This window comes from Melospiza melodia, chromosome 26 (assembly GCF_035770615.1).
Source record: "Melospiza melodia melodia isolate bMelMel2 chromosome 26, bMelMel2.pri, whole genome shotgun sequence".
Classification (NCBI taxonomy): Eukaryota; Metazoa; Chordata; class Aves; order Passeriformes; family Passerellidae; genus Melospiza; species Melospiza melodia.
The window spans coordinates 8,695,993-8,714,134 of NC_086219.1; the positions used below are offsets into that span (position 1 = coordinate 8,695,993).

Here is an 18,142-nt window from a genome sequence, read left to right on the forward strand (position 1 = left end):
GCTGTGGATGCCCCATCCCCAGCAACATCCAAGGCCAGGTGGGACAGGGGCCGCAGCAAACTGCTCTGCTCGGAGCTTGCTCAGCTTGGAACCACATCATCTTTAGGGTCCCATCCAAGCCAAACCATTCAAGGATTGGATCATTCTGCCATTGCCATCTCCCACTGAGCAGCGGCCCCGAAACTTCAGTGACATCACATCTCCCAGAGGGTTCCAGGTGGAACATCCAGGACCTGGAAACAAGCACAGCAGACACTTCACTGGCTTCCAAGGGTCAGTTGCCACTCGCTCTGCGCTCTGACCCTCAGCACAGAGCTGCTGCTGCTGCCTGGGCTTTTCCTGCCGCCTGCTCTGGCGTGCCAATCCCAGCACGATGTGCACTGCTGTGCCCATGGAGGTACAGTGCCATGCCAGGCAGCGGGCACCCGGCTTGGGCAGGCTGCAGCCATGTGGGAATGGATGGTGTGGGACAGGATGCCCACTGGGAGATTGTGCTGGCCCTTGCAGACTGCCAGAGATATTGTGGAGGAGATGGATGTGGACCTTGGCCTGGATGAGGATGAAATGATGGAGGTGGACTCCTCATCTACTTGCATGTCGTCCCCTGTTGAGGACATGGAAGTAGGCGAGGAGGAGACCATTGAGGAGATGGAGGTTGATGAGGAGGATGACACCGAGGAGATGGAAGTGGACGAGAAGGATGAGGAGGAGCCCATGATAAAGATGCAGCCCCATAGGTAAGACAGGCAGATGCTTCCCACGCCCTGCCCACACACACACTGGGTCCCCTGACGCCAGGCTGGGGCTGGGCTGGATGGCTCCGCTCAGGGACACGGTGCCCGCAGGGGGCCTGGATTGTGCTGCCACAAGCACCAGCCCCGGCCTGCCCTGCACTTGCCTGGGGCCTCGCGAGCCCTGCCAGCCCTGGCCCTGCCCCTGGGGCCCAGCTCCCAGCCCTGCTGGTCCCAGTGCTGCCATCTGAGTCCAGCTCTTCTGCTTCCTTTCTTTCAGGACTCAAGCACATCACGGCACAGATATCACACCTTTGTAAATACGTTTGAAATTTAGAAGTTTCTTGTAAATATGTTTACTACGTTGGAAGTTTTTTGTAAATACGTTTTGAAGATTGTTAGCCCATCGGATACCATGTCAATATGTTCTGTACGTTTTTGTTGTTGTTGTTATAACGATTGTTATAATGATACATATTCTCTAAATCCTAGATTTGCCGATATTTGGTAAATAAATACTGATTCTTTTTAAAACCTGACTTCTGTTGGTCATTCCTCTGGGCACAGGCAGCCTTTGCACACTTGTGGGTTCCCCACTTGTTCCGCGTTCCTGGGGCTGGAGGTCCCTGGGGGTGCTGGCATGGCCACCCCAGGGCTGGGGGTCCCAGTGCACAGGGGCTCCCACTGACACCACTTCTGGCACTGGGCACTGCTGCTCTTCCAGGCCTGGGGCACAGCGCTGTCCCCAAGAGCTCAGCTCTCACCAGCTCTCACACAGGGGGCTCTCACAGCACTGGCCCCTGCAGCCTTGCCATCCAAGCAGCCAGCAAACCTTCAGCCACCCTTCCTGCTGCAGCCACAGGCACTCCTGGGCCCAGAGCCACCAGCTGGCCACAGCCCTGCAAAATCCACCTGCACGCTCTCAAGGCCACCACAGCCTTGGCTTTTGGGCCACCTGCATCTGGGCTGCTTCAGGGGCTGATCTTTAGGCCGTGGTGCCTGCATAGGCCCTGGGCTCTGCTTCCCAGCCTGCTCTGCACTGCCCTGAGCCCGCATTGTTCCAGAGACAAAAACCAAGCCAGGGCATCCTCACCCTGCCCGCATTCCTGCTGCTGCCAGCGGCCACTGGCCCCTGGGCCCCACTCGGGTGACAGCTGCAGGGACAGGGCAACCTGTGCTGGGCAGGAGCACGGGGCTTTGGGCCCTGGGGCTGCTGCTGCTGCAGCTGGGGGCCATGGGCCCAACAGGGCCCCGAGCTCAGTCCCTGCCCGGGCAGCTACAGTCTAAAGCCCCACACTCCCTAAGCATCCCCATCACACCCGCCAGGGGGAAATACCACGGGATTCAGGAAAGAAATTCCCCATAGTGACTAAACCAAAGGGTCCAAGGGGAAAGTCAGCACCAGCTGATGTTTACTCACCTTTACAAAGGTGGCTGCAGGGCAGGTGAGATCTCCAGGGCGTCTGGCAGTGCCTGCTCTGCACGTGAGGCTGTGGGGCTGCTCCCAGTGGGACACAGCACCGGGCTCAGGCCAGCCCTCAGCCCCTCACAGCTGATCCCAAGGAGCAGGCTCAGAAAGCATTTCCAGACCACTTCCTGTAGATATTTCAAGGGACTAAATGTCATTCAAGGAAGCCACCTTGCACAGTTAGTTTTGGTGTCATGGCATGAGAAGCCATGAAGGTGCCTCTGAATGTGCACTCAGGACACTTCCACTGCCATCCTAAAGGGAACACAAATGACAGGCTTCTGCTTTCAGCACTGCTGAGCTCCTCAATGAAGTCACAAATGAAGTCTCAGGAAGCAGTAGTTTTTGGAGGTCCAGGCGCCTACCACTGCAACTCTAATACGTCATTAGTACTATGACAAACTTAAGTAAGTTGCGGCACCCCTCTAAAGCAATGATCTTGCCCATTCGCTTTTGTTGGGTCATGGGGATTCAGGTAATTTTCATGATTTCATGAAGTTTTTTCTTTCCTTATATGTACTCCCCTACGTGTTCTCCCCTTTCTTATCCTCTATTGGTCCTAAGTTACTGCATACATGGTCCTTTTTTCCCCCCATATAAAACCTTGTGTGCCCAGCCTCATTTTGTCTCTCTCCCTGGACCCTCTCCCGCACAAACCACTCTGTTTGGAGTTCCACAAAAACGCTCCTCTCTTGCCTCATCCATCATCCATTCAAGCAAGCCTGCTACCAGCTCTGGGAGTGCATGTCTCTCACAGAGGCTGGCTGTGGACATGCCACAAGGGGTGCCCAAACAGGGACCTTCTTTGAGAATTCCTGAGAGCGATTCCAGTGACAATTTGACTGTTCCACAGTCACGGGACAGAAGAGGCCTTGGGTCAGCCTGCGCCCTGGAGTGAGACCTGAATTTTATCAGGGCTTGCTGAAGGCTACCCTCCAGTAGCAAGAGGGCCGACTCGATGGACAAAGCCCACGGGATATTTTGAAACACCTGCATCCAGAGCCACCAGAGCAGTGAGCTGGGGACCAGCCACCAGCAGTGCAGGATCCTTGGGTCATCTTTTAGTCCTGTGGGTGGGCCACCCTTTACATCAGGGGCAGCTCTGGGTAACAAATTATCCAAAGATGAGAGGGACATATATGTTCGAGTTAGGGAGGTTCTCTTTTCAGAATGGAAGACTTTTACTAAGGGAAGTGTGAAGTCGTTTGTTCATTGGCTGTTTACGGAGTTCCCAGACACTTCTATTGATTCAGTTCATCATGTAGCATTTTGGGACTGAGTTAGGGAAAGACTATCTTTTGCAAATTCAGGAATGATAAGAGTCGCAACTTTTTCCACAATTTTTCACATGTGTTATGGAGTTTTCTCAAGGGTTCAAAGTTCTAATATTCAACCCAGACTTTCTGTTCTGCCCCCAGCATTCCTGAACCCACTGACACCATTAGGATGAGAGACAGAAACTGCTGTAAAGCACAGACAAGCCACCTGCTGTCTGACATCTCCCCACCTTCTCTACCCCCTGCCCAGGTCTTTACTGATCATACCAGCCTGGATTCTACTCTAACTTATTCTCCAGTACCTCTCCTCCCTGGATCCCCCTCAGAGAGCTCACAAAATGGAGTCCCTCCTCTGGAGGGGGTTGTCAATGTCAAACTCCCTCCCACCCCCAGATCTCTCATTAAATCTTCCCCATGTGTTGGATCTCACCCCTGTGTCAGGTACCACCTCTGCATTGGGATCCAGCGCTTCCTTGCCTAATCCCGCTGCCCTACCCCCTCCAACTCAGCCCCTTGCAGATTCCACACTGTCGGAGCCGGAAGTGTGAGGGGCGGTAACTGGAAGGCCGCCATCTTGGCTACCAAAGGCCCACACCACCGGGCCTGGCCAGTCACCCCAAGGCCCCGCTCCTCTGCCAGAGACCAAGTTGCCTCTTCTGGAGAGGAGAGGGAAGGTTCATCCCACATTCAGCATGAGCCTGAGGATTCTTGGATGAGGATGTGGAAGCTGGCGGTAGAGGGGGACTGGGAATTGGTAGCTAAAATACAAGAAGCACCGGTGCAGTAGCAGAGGGGGCCAAAGCCCCAATTGGAAGCTCTCATACATAGCAGATGAAAGACATTTATAAAGCAGCGCAAGACCATGGGAGGGGCTTGCCCTATATTAATCATTTGTTAAATAAAATCTATCCAATACAAGTGTTGGTGCCCCACAATTTGTGCCATTTTATGCGCAACCTACTTTCTCCCACTGAAATTATTCTGTGGGAAGGAATGGGGAAAAAACTACTACAACAACTATTAAAAGACTATGCTAGAGAAGACATGCGGGCCCACCTAACACTAGACCATCTAGCCAGTGAGGAAGATTTCACTAAACCTAATTCAATAGACCTTCCCTGAGCTCAGTTAGAAGAGACCTGCAGGGAGCTGGGAAATCCCTTCTAAAATTTATTGATCACCTTACACAAGCAATAGAGAAGAAAGGTGAACATCCAAAAGCCAGGAAGGTACTGCTTACTAAACTTGCTGAAACAACTGCTAACAACACCTTTAAAGACATTTTACCTTCTCTACCCCTCTACAGAAAGCCTACCATTGCACAAATGGTCGAGGCAGGCACCATTAGGGCATCCTTATACTGTGATGCTAGCCGAGATAATGCTTCCTGTCATGGTGTAGTAGAGGTGCTAGTAGCCTCCCAGGTTATTCCCTGGCATACACACGAAAAAGGATCTTGCTTTAAATCTGGGGAGATGAGGCATTCTCAATAGAATTGTAAAAATACAGACTATTACCTGGGACCTTCAAGGTGTCACAGCCACTGTCCTCACTGCCCGCCTCGTTCACATGCTTTCCAACACCAGCAATACCGGTGGCTTACGGGAAACCCCACACGGACACAGAAAGGCCCCCCGCAATGACACCAAATGCAAGGCCGTTCTGCCCTACCCTCCCCAACACCGTGGAGAACCATCACAGCGACCTTCTCAGACCCAGCGGGACAGCTCGATCACTGCGGAAAACTCGACAGAAGACAGCTCCGCCATAGAACCGAAAGGCAGCTGGTAAACGCCTTTTCTATTCCAATCCACGGTATTTATGTTCACCATATACCAACAGGCAAATACAGGCCTGAAGGGTGGCCCAAAAACATTTTGATTTAAACCAACAGCAGGGAGGGATGGAGACACTCACTCTACTACCTGAGGTACTCGCCTTGACATCTTTGCAGGAGATAACTGTCCAGGCTCTATACTTAGACTCTCCCCTTTTCATTCCAAAAGGAACAGTTATAGCCAGAGCCAACCTCCTAGTTTACATGATCAACACACCAGCTGATCCAATGGTGATGTGGGCACAGACAACATGCAGAAATAGACCCGTTCTAAAGTGTGCTTCATCATTTAAAGCGAGAAAGAGATGTCTTTCAGGATTATTAGATACAGGAGCTGACACCACCATAATTTCCTGCTCTGATTGGCTAAAATAATGGCTCCTGGACCCAGCTGCTGGGGCAAATATTAGCTACCAGGGGAGCCACTACCAGCTTCTGGAGTCAAGGTACACTCTGCATGGAAGGTCTTGAGGGCACAGTTGCTACAGTAAGATCATTCGTCACCCGGGCACCAATAACACTTTGGGGAAGAGACCTCTTGTCCCAATGAGGGACAAGGCTAGAGATCCTATCAACACATCAGGATTTCTAGACAGGGCCACTGAGTAGTGTGCCACACTTCAGTCAACCTGGAAGTTCAACAACCCCATATGGGTGGATCAGTGGCCCCTCCCAGGCAGAAAGTTAAAGGCCCTGCAGTCCCATGTGCAGGAGCAGCTGTCTGTGGGCCACATTGTACCATCTACTAGCCCCTGCAGTGCATCTTTGCTTGACATACGAAAGCCAGGCAAAGACCAGAGACAGCTACTGCAGGACCTCAGGAAAATGAACGAGGTCATTGAGGACATGGGTGCCCTTGTGACTGGCCTGCCCTCAGCCTCCATGTTACCGCGAGTTTGGCAGATGGTTGTTATACATCTAAATGACTGCTTTTTTGACATCCCCTTGCACCCCAATGAAAGCCCCTTGTTCGCCTTTTCCATCCGTAAATTGACAAGCACCTTTTACAGAGGTACCAGTGGACCGTATTGCCTCAAAGAATGAAGAAGAAGTCAAATACTGGTCAATGCCTTGGAGCCCAAATTCTCTTGCTCAGCTGGAAAAGACAGCCTAATGCTATAATTTTTCATTACATGGACGATACAGTCGTTTGTGCAGAAGCTCAATTCATTTTGGATGTTGCAGTACAAGATGTCATCACTGTGGTACAGGAGAAAGGTTTTAAGATTGCAGCAGATAAAGTTCAAAGGACAGTCCCTTGGAAGTGTCTCGGCCTAAAACCTCCAGAGAGAACCATCACACCACAAACACTGCACATCAAGAGAACCCAAAGACTCTGCCAGAACTCCAAACACTTAGTGGAAGCATCAGTTGGGTACGTTCACTGCTGGGATCCACCACAAAAGATCTCACGCCACTGTTCCTGCTGCTTCTTAAAGGCAGTGAAGGACTCGATTCCTGTGATCACTGACACAGAGGCAGAAGCAACTGTACAAAAGGTATCCTGGGTGATTCAAACTAAACAGGCACACAGATACCACCCTAATTTTCCTTTCTCCCTGGCAATCCTTGGTGTAAGTCCAAAATTCCATGCATTATTGTTTCAGTGGGATTCAGCTTTCTCAGATCCCCACATAGAAACTGAATGCGTTTTCAGAGCACACCAACCTACTAAAACGATAACAACCCAACAGAGAGTTATTGCAGAACTATTGCAGGAAACCTAGAGAGCGTCTGTGCTCCCTTGCAGGAATAGACCTTGTGAATATTTACTTACTTCTCACTCCAGAGCACCTCAACTGCCTACTTCAAACATATGAACCACTGCAATACGCCTTAGATCTTTTTTACACATATTACGATCAGCCATCAATTCTACCATCAAAACATTCCTGCGCTGCTCAGGATGTTAAAAATTACCTGAGACCAGGCAAGGTCCATTGTAGCCACCTGTCCAAACTGTCAGGAGCATGCCCTTGCTTCTGTCATGGCTGAAGTCAGTCTAAGAGGACTAGAGAGTCTCCACATCTGGCAATCAGACATCACACACTAAGCCCCTTTCGCCAGACTAAAATACATCCACGTCTCAATCAACACCTTTTACAGTGCAGTTCTTGCCTCTGCCCATGCTGTTGAAAAATCAGAAGATGCTATAAAACATTACTTTTTAGTTTTTTCCACCTTAGCAATTCCACAGGAAATTAAAACTGATAGTGCTCTTGCTTATACCTTACACTGATTCCAACAAGCTTCTGACCACTGGTGTATAAAACATGTCACAGGCATACCAAACTCCGCCATAGGACAGTCCATAGCCGAGAGGGCCCACTGATCCATCAAAAGGATCCTTGATCAACTGAGAGGGGTAATCCAGATATTATCTTCCACTGACAGACTGGCCAAGGCCTTTTACGTATTCAACTTTCTGGACAACCCATTTATGGAGCCAACTCCCCCAGTCATCAGGAATTTTACAAATTCAACTGCAGCCCAATTACAATACCAGCAACCTGTGTTGAGCAAAGACCCCGAATCTAAACAAATTGTAGGCACCTTCCCATTAATTACTTGGGAAAGAAAAGATGCCCTTGTCTTTACAGCAACACTCCTAAGATCGATCCCAGCAAAATACATAAAAACTCTTTCTGGGAATGGTGAGGCAAACACCCGAGCCACCATCAGAAGAACAGAATTGAAGCCTTAGAGAGAGAGCAGCAGCCTGGAAAAGAAGAAGGAGAAGGACAGAAGAAGATCTCCTAAGCAGCATTGACCACACACACCAAGACCAAGATAGCTCAGACACCACTAACCAGGATCTATGTCTTAACATTTGTAAAAATTATGTTGTAGCATTGATACATGATTCTTCTAATAAGCTGTGTTCACACCCTTGGCGTACAGAAGAGAAAGTTTAGTGGGACCACAAATTAAGATTCATCTTCTACTCACTTTATCTGTTTACTTTTAGGACACCCATGCCTCCAGATACTAAATCAGCTAACGTCAGAGGATGCTGCCGTTGGTTGCTGCTGCAGCTGGAATCTGGATGCTCCTCACTGAGCCGCATGCCTTCAGCTGGGCGCTTCCCCAGACAAGCCACAATTTCTTGTCCATGGCCATGCCTGTCAGGCACTACAAGGCGCCTGTCAGGCACTACAAGGCATGTGTTTTTTCTACCTGTTGTCACATGGGGAGTCAGTATACCAGGGCATCCAGCTGCTAAAAATCAAGGAAACAAGATCCAGATAGAAGGCAACAACGACTGGTTCACTGGACTTTCCAAACACAGGGGTTTGCGAGGCTGGCTTTCATTGTTAGTTAAGACTGTTGTGTGGGCTTTGTTTTTTGTATTCATTGTGTTGGTTATATTATCCTTTTTTGCTAAATGCCTGCAAAACTCTATGGCAGAAGCCTTCTTTCTAGATAACAAAAAGGGGGGGATGTGAGGGCCCAGGGACCTACCATTGGAACTGTAATGCCTCAGGGCAAAGTGACCAAGGGAAAAGAGAGACACCGCTCTGAATGCAATGGTCTCGTCAATGGGCATTTGCAGGCTCATGTTGACGCAGCACGTTTTGTCCGTATCACCCAGTTCAACTGCTGCATATTCCTTATATGTACTCCCTCAGAATGTTCCAACCCTCTTGTATCCATTTGATTCTGGCTTACTGTAATAATCCTGCACTGTTCACCCCCATATTGTCTGCCCAGCCCCATTTTGGTCTCCCTCCCTGGACCCGCTTAATTGCAATCCACAGTGGTTAGAGTTCCAAAAAAATCCCACACTCACCTCGTTAACAAGCAGTTTAAGCAAGCATGCTCCTAGCTCTGGGAGTGCAGGTCCCTCACCCAGGCTGGCTGTGGACAGGCTGCAACACAAGAACTGAGTGCACGAGGGAACGTGGCCTCCAATGAAAGGCATGAATCCCACAGCCAATGCAACCCAAACCAATGCTTGCATGTCTCTACTTTTTCCGTCTTCGCTCAGTTCTCAAGCCACTTTCCCCGTTTTCTCTGACTGGGTACGTGGCTACTCTCCTGTCTGCAAGTAGAGCTACATGCGTAACGCCGCAGGAACAGCCTGACACACAGGGAAGTGGGAGAGGACCCTTTGTCAGGATATGCAGTGAGAGGACATGGAGGAAGGGGATCAAACTGAAGGAAGTGGATCAGATTTGATGATGGGAAGTTCTTTACTCTCAGGGTGCTTGTCCCTGACACAGGGACCAGGGCAGAGAGGCTGTGGATGCCCCATCCCCAGCAACATCCAAGGCCAGGTGGGACAGGGGCCGCAGCAACCTGAGACGTTGCTCAGCTTGGAACCAGATCATCTTGAGGTTTCCTCCCAAGCCAAACCATTCAAGGATTTCATCATTCTGCCATCCCCATCTCTGACTGCACAGCAGCCCTGAAACTTCAGTGACATCACAGCTCCCAGAGGGTTCCAGGTGGAACATCCAGGACCTGGAAACAAGCACAGCAGACACTTCACTGGCTTCCAAGGGTCAGTTGCCACTCGCTCTGCGCTCTGACCCTCAGCGCTGAGGTGCTGCTGCTGCCTGGGCTTTTCCCGCTGCCTGCTCTGGCGCGCCAATCCCAGCACGATGTGCTCTGCTGTGCCAATGGAGGTACAGTGCCATGCCAGGCAGGGGGCACCTGGATTGGGCAGGCTGCAGCCATATGGGAATGGATGGTGTGGGACAGGAAGCCCACTGGGAGATGTGCTGCCCCTTGCAGACTGACAGAGACACCGTGGAGGAGATGGAAGTGGACCTGGCGCTGGATCAGGAAGAGATGATGGAGGTGGACTCCTCCTCTACTTCCATGTCCAACCCGGTTGAGGACATGGAAGTAGATGACAAGGACACCATCGAGGAGATGGAGGTGGATGACGAGGACAACATCGAGGACATGGAAGTTGACGAGAAGGATGAGGAGGAGCCCATGGTCCTTGGATAAAGATGCAGCCCCATAGGTAAGAGAGGCAGATGCTTCCCACGCCCTGCCCACACACACACTGGGTCCCCTGACGCCAGGCTGGGGCTGGGCTGGATGGCTCCGCTCAGGGACACGGTGCCCGCAGGGGGCCTGGATTGTGCTGCCACAAGCACCAGCCCCGGCCTGCCCTGCACTTGCCTGGGGCCTCGCGAGCCCTGCCAGCCCTGGCCCTGCCCCTGGGGCCCAGCTCCCAGCCCTGCTGGTCCCAGTGCTGCCAGCTGAGCCCAGCTCTTCTGCTTCCTTTCTTCCAGGACTCATGCACATGATCGCACAGATGCCAGGCCGTTGTAAATACGTTTGAAAGTTTTGAAGATTTCTGTAAATACGTTCACTACGTTTGTAGTTTCCTGTAAATACGTTTTGAAGATTGTTAGCCCCTCAGATCCCATGTAAATATGTTCTGCATATTAATGTTGATGTTGTTATAACGATTGTTATAAAGAAACATGTTCTGTAAATCCTTGATTTGCCAAACTTCGGCAAATAAATCCTGTTTCATTTTAAAACCTGAGTTCTCTTGGCCTTTCCTTTGGGCACAGGCAGCCTTTGCACACTTGTGGGTTCCACTTTTTACACGTTGCCAGGGCTGGAGGTTCCTGGGGGTGCTGGCATGGCCACCCCGGGGCTGGGGGTCCCTGTGCACAGGGGCTCCCACTGACACCACTTCTGGCACTGGGCACTGCTGCTCTTCCTGGCCTGGGGCACAGCGCTGTCCCCGAGAGCTCAGCTCTCACCAGCTCTCACACAGGGGGCTCTCCCAGCACTGGCCCCTGCAGCCTTGCCATCCAAGCAGCCAGCAAACCTTCAGCCACCCTTCCTGCTGCAGCCACAGGGACTCCTGGGCCCAGAGCCACCAGCAGGCCACAGCCCTGCAAAATCCACCTGCACGCTCTCAAGGCTACCACAGCCTTGGCAACTGGGCCACCTGCATCTGGGCTGCTGCAGGGGCTGATCTTTAACTCTTGGCGCCTCCAAAGGCCCTGGGCTCTGCTTCCCAGCCTGCTCTGCACTGCCCTGAGCCCGCATTGTTCCAGAGACAAAAGCCAAGCCAGGGCATCCTCACCCTGCCCGCATTCCTGCTGCTGCCAGCGGCCACTGGCCCCTGGGCCCCACTCGGGTGACAGCTGCGGGGACAGGGCAGCCTGTGCTGGGCAGGGGGCACGGGGCTTTGGGCCCTGGGGCTGCTGCTGCTGCTGCTGCTGCTGGGGGCCATGGGCCCAACAGGGCCCCGAGCTCAGCCCCTGCCTGGGCAGCGGCCCCCAAAGCCCCACACTCCCCGAACATTCCTATCACGGCTGCCAGGGGGAAATACCACGGGATTCAGGAAAGAAATTCCCCATAGTGACTAAACCCAAGGGTCCAAGGGGAAAGTCAACACCAGCTGATGTTTACGGCACCTTGACAATGGTGGCTGCAGGGCAGGTGAGATCTCCAACGCCTCTGGCAGTGCCTGCTCTGCACGTGAGCCTGTGGGGCTGCTCCCAGTGGGACACAGCACCGGGCTCAGGCCAGCCCTCAGCCCCTCACAGCTGATCCCAAGGAGCAGGCTCAGAAAGCATTTCCAGACCACTTCCTTTAGATATTTCAATGGACTACATGTCATTCAAGGAAGTTACCTTGCACATTTAGTTTTGGTGTCATGGCATGAGAAGCCATGAAGGTGTCTCTGAATGTACAATCAGGGCACTCTCACTGCCATCCCAAAGGGAACACAAAGGACAGGCTTCTGCTTTCTCCACTGCTGTGTTCCTGACCCAGGAAAAAAATCTCAGGAAGATGCAGGAACTGAGTGCACCAGAGAACCTGGCCTTTAATAAAAGGCATGAATCCCGTTGCCCACCCCAACCAATGCCTTGCATTTTTCTACATTTCCCGTCTTCTCTCATCTCTCGTGTCACTTTCCCAATTTTCTCTTACTGGGAACTTGGCTTCCCTCTCCTGTCTGCAGGTCCAGCCACATGTGTGACCCTGCAGGAACAGCCTGACCCACAAGGAACTGGGAGAGGACTCTTGTTCAGGAACTATAGTGACAGGACAAGGGGGAATGGGATCAAACTGCAAGAGGTAGAGGAGATTTGATGATGGGAAGAAGTTCTTTACTCTCAGGGTGCTTGTCCCTGACACAGGGACCAGGGCAGAGAGGCTGTGGATGTCCCATCCCCAGCAACATCCAAGGCCAGGTGGGACAGGGGCCGCAGCAACCTGAGACGTTGCTCAGCTTGGAACCAGATCATCTTGAGGTTTCCTCCCAAGCCAAACCATTCAAGGATTTCATCATTCTGCCATCCCCATCTCTGACTGCACAGCAGCCCTGAAACTTCAGTGACATCACAGCTCCCAGAGGGTTCCAGGTGGAACATCCAGGACCTGGAAACAAGCACAGCAGACACTTCACTGGCTTCCAAGGGTCAGTTGCCACTCGCTCTGCGCTCTGACCCTCAGCGCTGAGGTGCTGCTGCTGCCTGGGCTTTTCCCGCTGCCTGCTCTGGCGCGCCAATCCCAGCACGATGTGCTCTGCTGTGCCAATGGAGGTACAGTGCCATGCCAGGAAGGGGGCACCTGGATTGGGCAGGCTGCAGCCATATGGGAATGGATGGTGTGGGACAGGAAGCCCACTAGGAGATTGTGCTGCCCCTTGCAGACTGACAGAGACACCGTGGAGGAGATGGAAGTGGACCTGGCGCTGGATCAGGAAGAGATGATGGAGGTGGACTCCTCCTCTACTTCCATGTCCAACCCGGTTGAGGACATGGAAGTAGATGACAAGGACACCATCGAGGAGATGGAGGTGGATGACGAGGACAACATCGAGGACATGGAAGTTGACGAGAAGGATGAGGAGGAGCCCATGGTCCTTGGATGAAGATGGAGCCCCACAGGTAAGACAGGCAGATGCTTCCCACGCCTTGCCCACACACACACTGGGTCCCCTGACGCCAGGCTGGGGCTGGGCTGGATGGCTCCGCTCAGGGACACGGTGCCCGCAGGGGGCCTGGATTGTGCTGCCACAAGCACCAGCCCCGGCCTGCCCTGCACTTGCCTGGGGCCTCGCGAGCCCTGCCAGCCCTGGCCCTGCCCCTGGGGCCCAGCTCCCAGCCCTGCTGGTCCCAGTGCTGCCAGCTGAGCCCAGCTCTTCTGCTTCCTTTCTTCCAGGACTCATGCACATGATCGCACAGATGCCAGGCCGTTGTAAATACGTTTGAAAGTTTTGAAGATTTCTGTAAATACGTTCACTACATTTGTAGTTTCCTGTAAATACGTTTTGAAGATTGTTAGCCCCTCAGATCCCATGTAAATATGTTCTGCATATTAATGTTGATGTTGTTATAACGATTGTTATAAAGAAACATGTTCTGTAAATCCTAGATTTGCCAAACTTCGGCAAATAAATCCTGTTTCATTTTAAAACCTGAGTTCTCTTGGCCTTTCCTTTGGGCACAGGCAGCCTTTGCACACTTGTGGGTTCCACTTTTTACACGTTGCCAGGGCTGGAGGTTCCTGGGGGTGCTGGCATGGCCACCCCAGGGCTGGGGCTCCCTGTGCACAGGGGCTCCCACTGACACCACTTCTGGCACTGGGCACTGCTGCTCTTCCTGGCCTGGGGCACAGCGCTGTCCCCGAGAGCTCAGCTCTCACCAGCTCTCACACAGGGGGCTCTCACAGCACTGGCCCCTGCAGCCTTGCCATCCAAGCAGCCAGCAAACCTTCAGCCACCCTTCCTGCTGCAGCCACAGGGACTCCTGGGCCCAGAGCCACCAGCAGGCCACAGCCCTGCAAAATCCACCTGCACGCTCTCAAGGCTACCACAGCCTTGGCAACTGGGCCACCTGCATCTGGGCTGCTGCAGGGGCTGATCTTTAACTCTTGGCGCCTCCAAAGGCCCTGGGCTCTGCTTCCCAGCCTGCTCTGCACTGCCCTGAGCCCGCATTGTTCCAGAGACAAAAGCCAAGCCAGGGCATCCTCACCCTGCCCGCATTCCTGCTGCTGCCAGCGGCCACTGGCCCCTGGGCCCCACTCGGGTGACAGCTGCGGGGACAGGGCAGCCTGTGCTGGGCAGGGGGCACGGGGCTTTGGGCCCTGGGGCTGCTGCTGCTGCTGCCGCTGCTGCTGCTGCTGGGGGCCAGGGCCCAACAGGGCCCCGAGCTCAGCCCCTGCCTGGGCAGCGGCCCCCAAAGCCCCACACTCCCCGAACATTCCTATCACGGCTGCCAGGGGGAAATACCACGGGATTCAGGAAAGAAATTCCCCATAGTGACTAAACCCAAGGGTCCAAGGGGAAAGTCAACACCAGCTGATGTTTACAGCACCTTGACAATGGTGGCTGCAGGGCAGGTGAGATCTCCAGGGCCTCTGGCAGTGCCTGCTCTGCACTTAAGCCTGTGGGGCTGCTCCCAGTGGGACACAGCACCGGGCTCAGGCCAGCCCTCAGCCCCTCACAGCTGATCCCAAGGAGCAGGCTCAGAAAGCATTTCCAGACCACTTCCTTTAGATATTTCAAAGGACTACATGTCATTCAAGGAAGTCACCTTGCACATTTAGTTTTGGTGTCATGGCATGAGAAGCCATGAAGGTGTCTCTGAATGTACAATCAGGGCACTCTCACTGCCATCCCAAAGGGAACACAAAGGACAGGCTTCTGCTTTCTCCACTGCTGTGTTCCTGACCCAGGAAAAAAATCTCAGGAAGATGCAGGAACTGAGTGCACCAGAGAACCTGGCCTTTAATAAAAGGCATGAATCCCGTTGCCCACCCCAACCAATGCCTTGCATTTTTCTACATTTCCCGTCTTCTCTCATCTCTCGTGTCACTTTCCCAATTTTCTCTTACTGGGAACTTGGCTTCCCTCTCCTGTCTGCAGGTCCAGCCACATGTGTGACCCTGCAGGAACAGCCTGACCCACAAGGAACTGGGAGAGGACTCTTGTTCAGGAACTATAGTGACAGGACAAGGGGGAATGGGATCAAACTGCAAGAGGTAGAGGAGATTTGATGATGGGAAGAAGTTCTTTACTCTCAGGGTGCTTGTCCCTGACACAGGGACCAGGGCAGAGAGGCTGTGGATGTCCCATCCCCAGCAACATCCAAGGCCAGGTGGGACAGGGGCCGCAGCAACCTGAGACTTTGTTCAGCTTGGAACCAGATCATCTTGAGGTTTCCTCCCAAGCCAAACCATTCAAGGATTTCATCATTCTGCCATCCCCATCTCTGACTGCACAGCACCCCTGAAACTTCAGTGACATCACAGCTCCCAGAGGGTTCCAGGTGGAACATCCAGGACCTGGAAACAAGCACAGCAGACACTTCACTGGCTTCCAAGGGTCAGTTGCCACTCGCTCTGCGCTCTGACCCTCAGCGCTGAGGTGCTGCTGCTGCCTGGGCTTTTCCCGCTGCCTGCTCTGGCGCGCCAATCCCAGCACGATGTGCTCTGCTGTGCCAATGGAGGTACAGTGCCATGCCAGGCAGGGGGCACCTGGATTGGGCAGGCTGCAGCCATATGGGAATGGATGGTGTGGGACAGGAAGCCCACTGGGAGATGTGCTGCCCCTTGCAGACTGACAGAGACACCGTGGAGGAGATGGAAGTGGACCTGGCGCTGGATCAGGAAGAGATGATGGAGGTGGACTCCTCCTCTACTTCCATGTCCAACCCGGTTGAGGACATGGAAGTAGATGACAAGGACACCATCGAGGAGATGGAGGTGGATGACGAGGACAACATTGAGGACATGGAAGTTGACGAGAAGGATGAGGAGGAGCCCATGGTCCTTGGATGAAGATGGAGCCCCACAGGTAAGACAGGCAGATGCTTCCCACGCCTTGCCCACACACACACTGGGTCCCCTGACGCCAGGCTGGGGCTGGGCTGGATGGCTCCGCTCAGGGACACGGTGCCCGCAGGGGGCCTGGATTGTGCTGCCACAAGCACCAGCCCCGGCCTGCCCTGCACTTGCCTGGGGCCTCGCGAGCCCTGCCAGCCCTGGCCCTGCCCCTGGGGCCCAGCTCCCAGCCCTGCTGGTCCCAGTGCTGCCAGCTGAGCCCAGCTCTTCTGCTTCCTTTCTTCCAGGACTCATGCACATGATCGCACAGATGCCAGGCCGTTGTAAATACGTTTGAAAGTTTTGAAGATTTCTGTAAATACGTTCACTACGTTTGTAGTTTCCTGTAAATACGTTTTGAAGATTGTTAGCCCCTCAGATCCCATGTAAATATGTTCTGCATATTAATGTTGATGTTGTTATAACGATTGTTATAAAGAAACATGTTCTGTAAATCCTAGATTTGCCAAACTTCGGCAAATAAATCCTGTTTCATTTTAAAACCTGAGTTCTCTTGGCCTTTCCTTTGGGCACAGGCAGCCTTTGCACACTTGTGGGTTCCACTTTTTACACGTTGCCAGGGCTGGAGGTTCCTGGGGGTGCTGGCATGGCCACCCCAGGGCTGGGGCTCCCTGTGCACAGGGGCTCCCACTGACACCACTTCTGGCACTGGGCACTGCTGCTCTTCCTGGCCTGGGGCACAGCGCTGTCCCCGAGAGCTCAGCTCTCACCAGCTCTCACACAGGGGGCTCTCACAGCACTGGCCCCTGCAGCCTTGCCATCCAAGCAGCCAGCAAACCTTCAGCCACCCTTCCTGCTGCAGCCACTGGCACTCCTGGGCCCAGAGCCACCAGCAGGCCACAGCCCTGCAAAATCCACCTGCACGCTCTCAAGGCTACCACAGCCTTGGCTTTTGGGCCACCTGCATCTGGGCTGCTGCAGGGGCTGATCTTTAACTCTTGGCGCCTCCAAAGGCCCTGGGCTCTGCTTCCCAGCCTGCTCTGCACTGCCCTGAGCCCGCATTGTTCCAGAGACAAAAGCCAAGCCAGGGCATCCTCACCCTGCCCGCATTCCTGCTGCTGCCAGCGGCCACTGGCCCCTGGGCCCCACTCGGGTGACAGCTGCGGGGACAGGGCAGCCTGTGCTGGGCAGGGGGCACGGGGCTTTGGGCCCTGGGGCTGCTGCTGCTGCCGCTGCTGCTGCTGCTGGGGGCCAGGGCCCAACAGGGCCCCGAGCTCAGCCCCTGCCTGGGCAGCGGCCCCCAAAGCCCCACACTCCCCGAACATTCCTATCACGGCTGCCAGGGGGAAATACCACGGGATTCAGGAAAGAAATTCCCCATAGTGACTAAACCCAAGGGTCCAAGGGGAAAGTCAACACCAGCTGATGTTTACAGCACCTTGACAATGGTGGCTGCAGGGCAGGTGAGATCTCCAGGGCCTCTGGCAGTGCCTGCTCTGCACTTAAGCCTGTGGGGCTGCTCCCAGTGGGACACAGCACCGGGCTCAGGCCAGCCCTCAGCCCCTCACAGCTGATCCCAAGGAGCAGGCTCAGAAAGCATTTCCAGACCACTTCCTTTAGATATTTCAATGGACTACATGTCATTCAAGGAAGTCACCTTGCACATTTAGTTTTGGTGTCATGGCATGAGAAGCCATGAAGGTGTCTCTGAATGTACAATCAGGGCACTCTCACTGCCATCCCAAAGGGAACACAAAGGACAGGCTTCTGCTTTCTCCACTGCTGTGTTCCTGACCCAGGAAAAAAATCTCAGGAAGATGCAGGAACTGAGTGCACCAGAGAACCTGGCCTTTAATAAAAGGCATGAATCCCGTTGCCCACCCCAACCAATGCCTTGCATTTTTCTACATTTCCCGTCTTCTCTCATCTCTCGTGTCACTTTCCCAATTTTCTCTTACTGGGAACTTGGCTTCCCTCTCCTGTCTGCAGGTCCAGCCACACGTGTGACCCTGCAGGAACAGCCTGACCCACAAGGAACTGGGAGAGGACTCTTGTT

At 53.4% G+C, this 18,142-nt stretch overlaps 1 protein-coding gene across 1 annotated transcript in view; it reads right to left on the reverse strand.

Annotated features, from left to right (window-relative positions):
- Positions 1–18,142, reverse strand: part of LOC134429522 (nucleotide exchange factor SIL1-like) — a 49,935-nt gene that overhangs the window by 7,531 nt on the left and 24,262 nt on the right. The window lies entirely within an intron of this gene.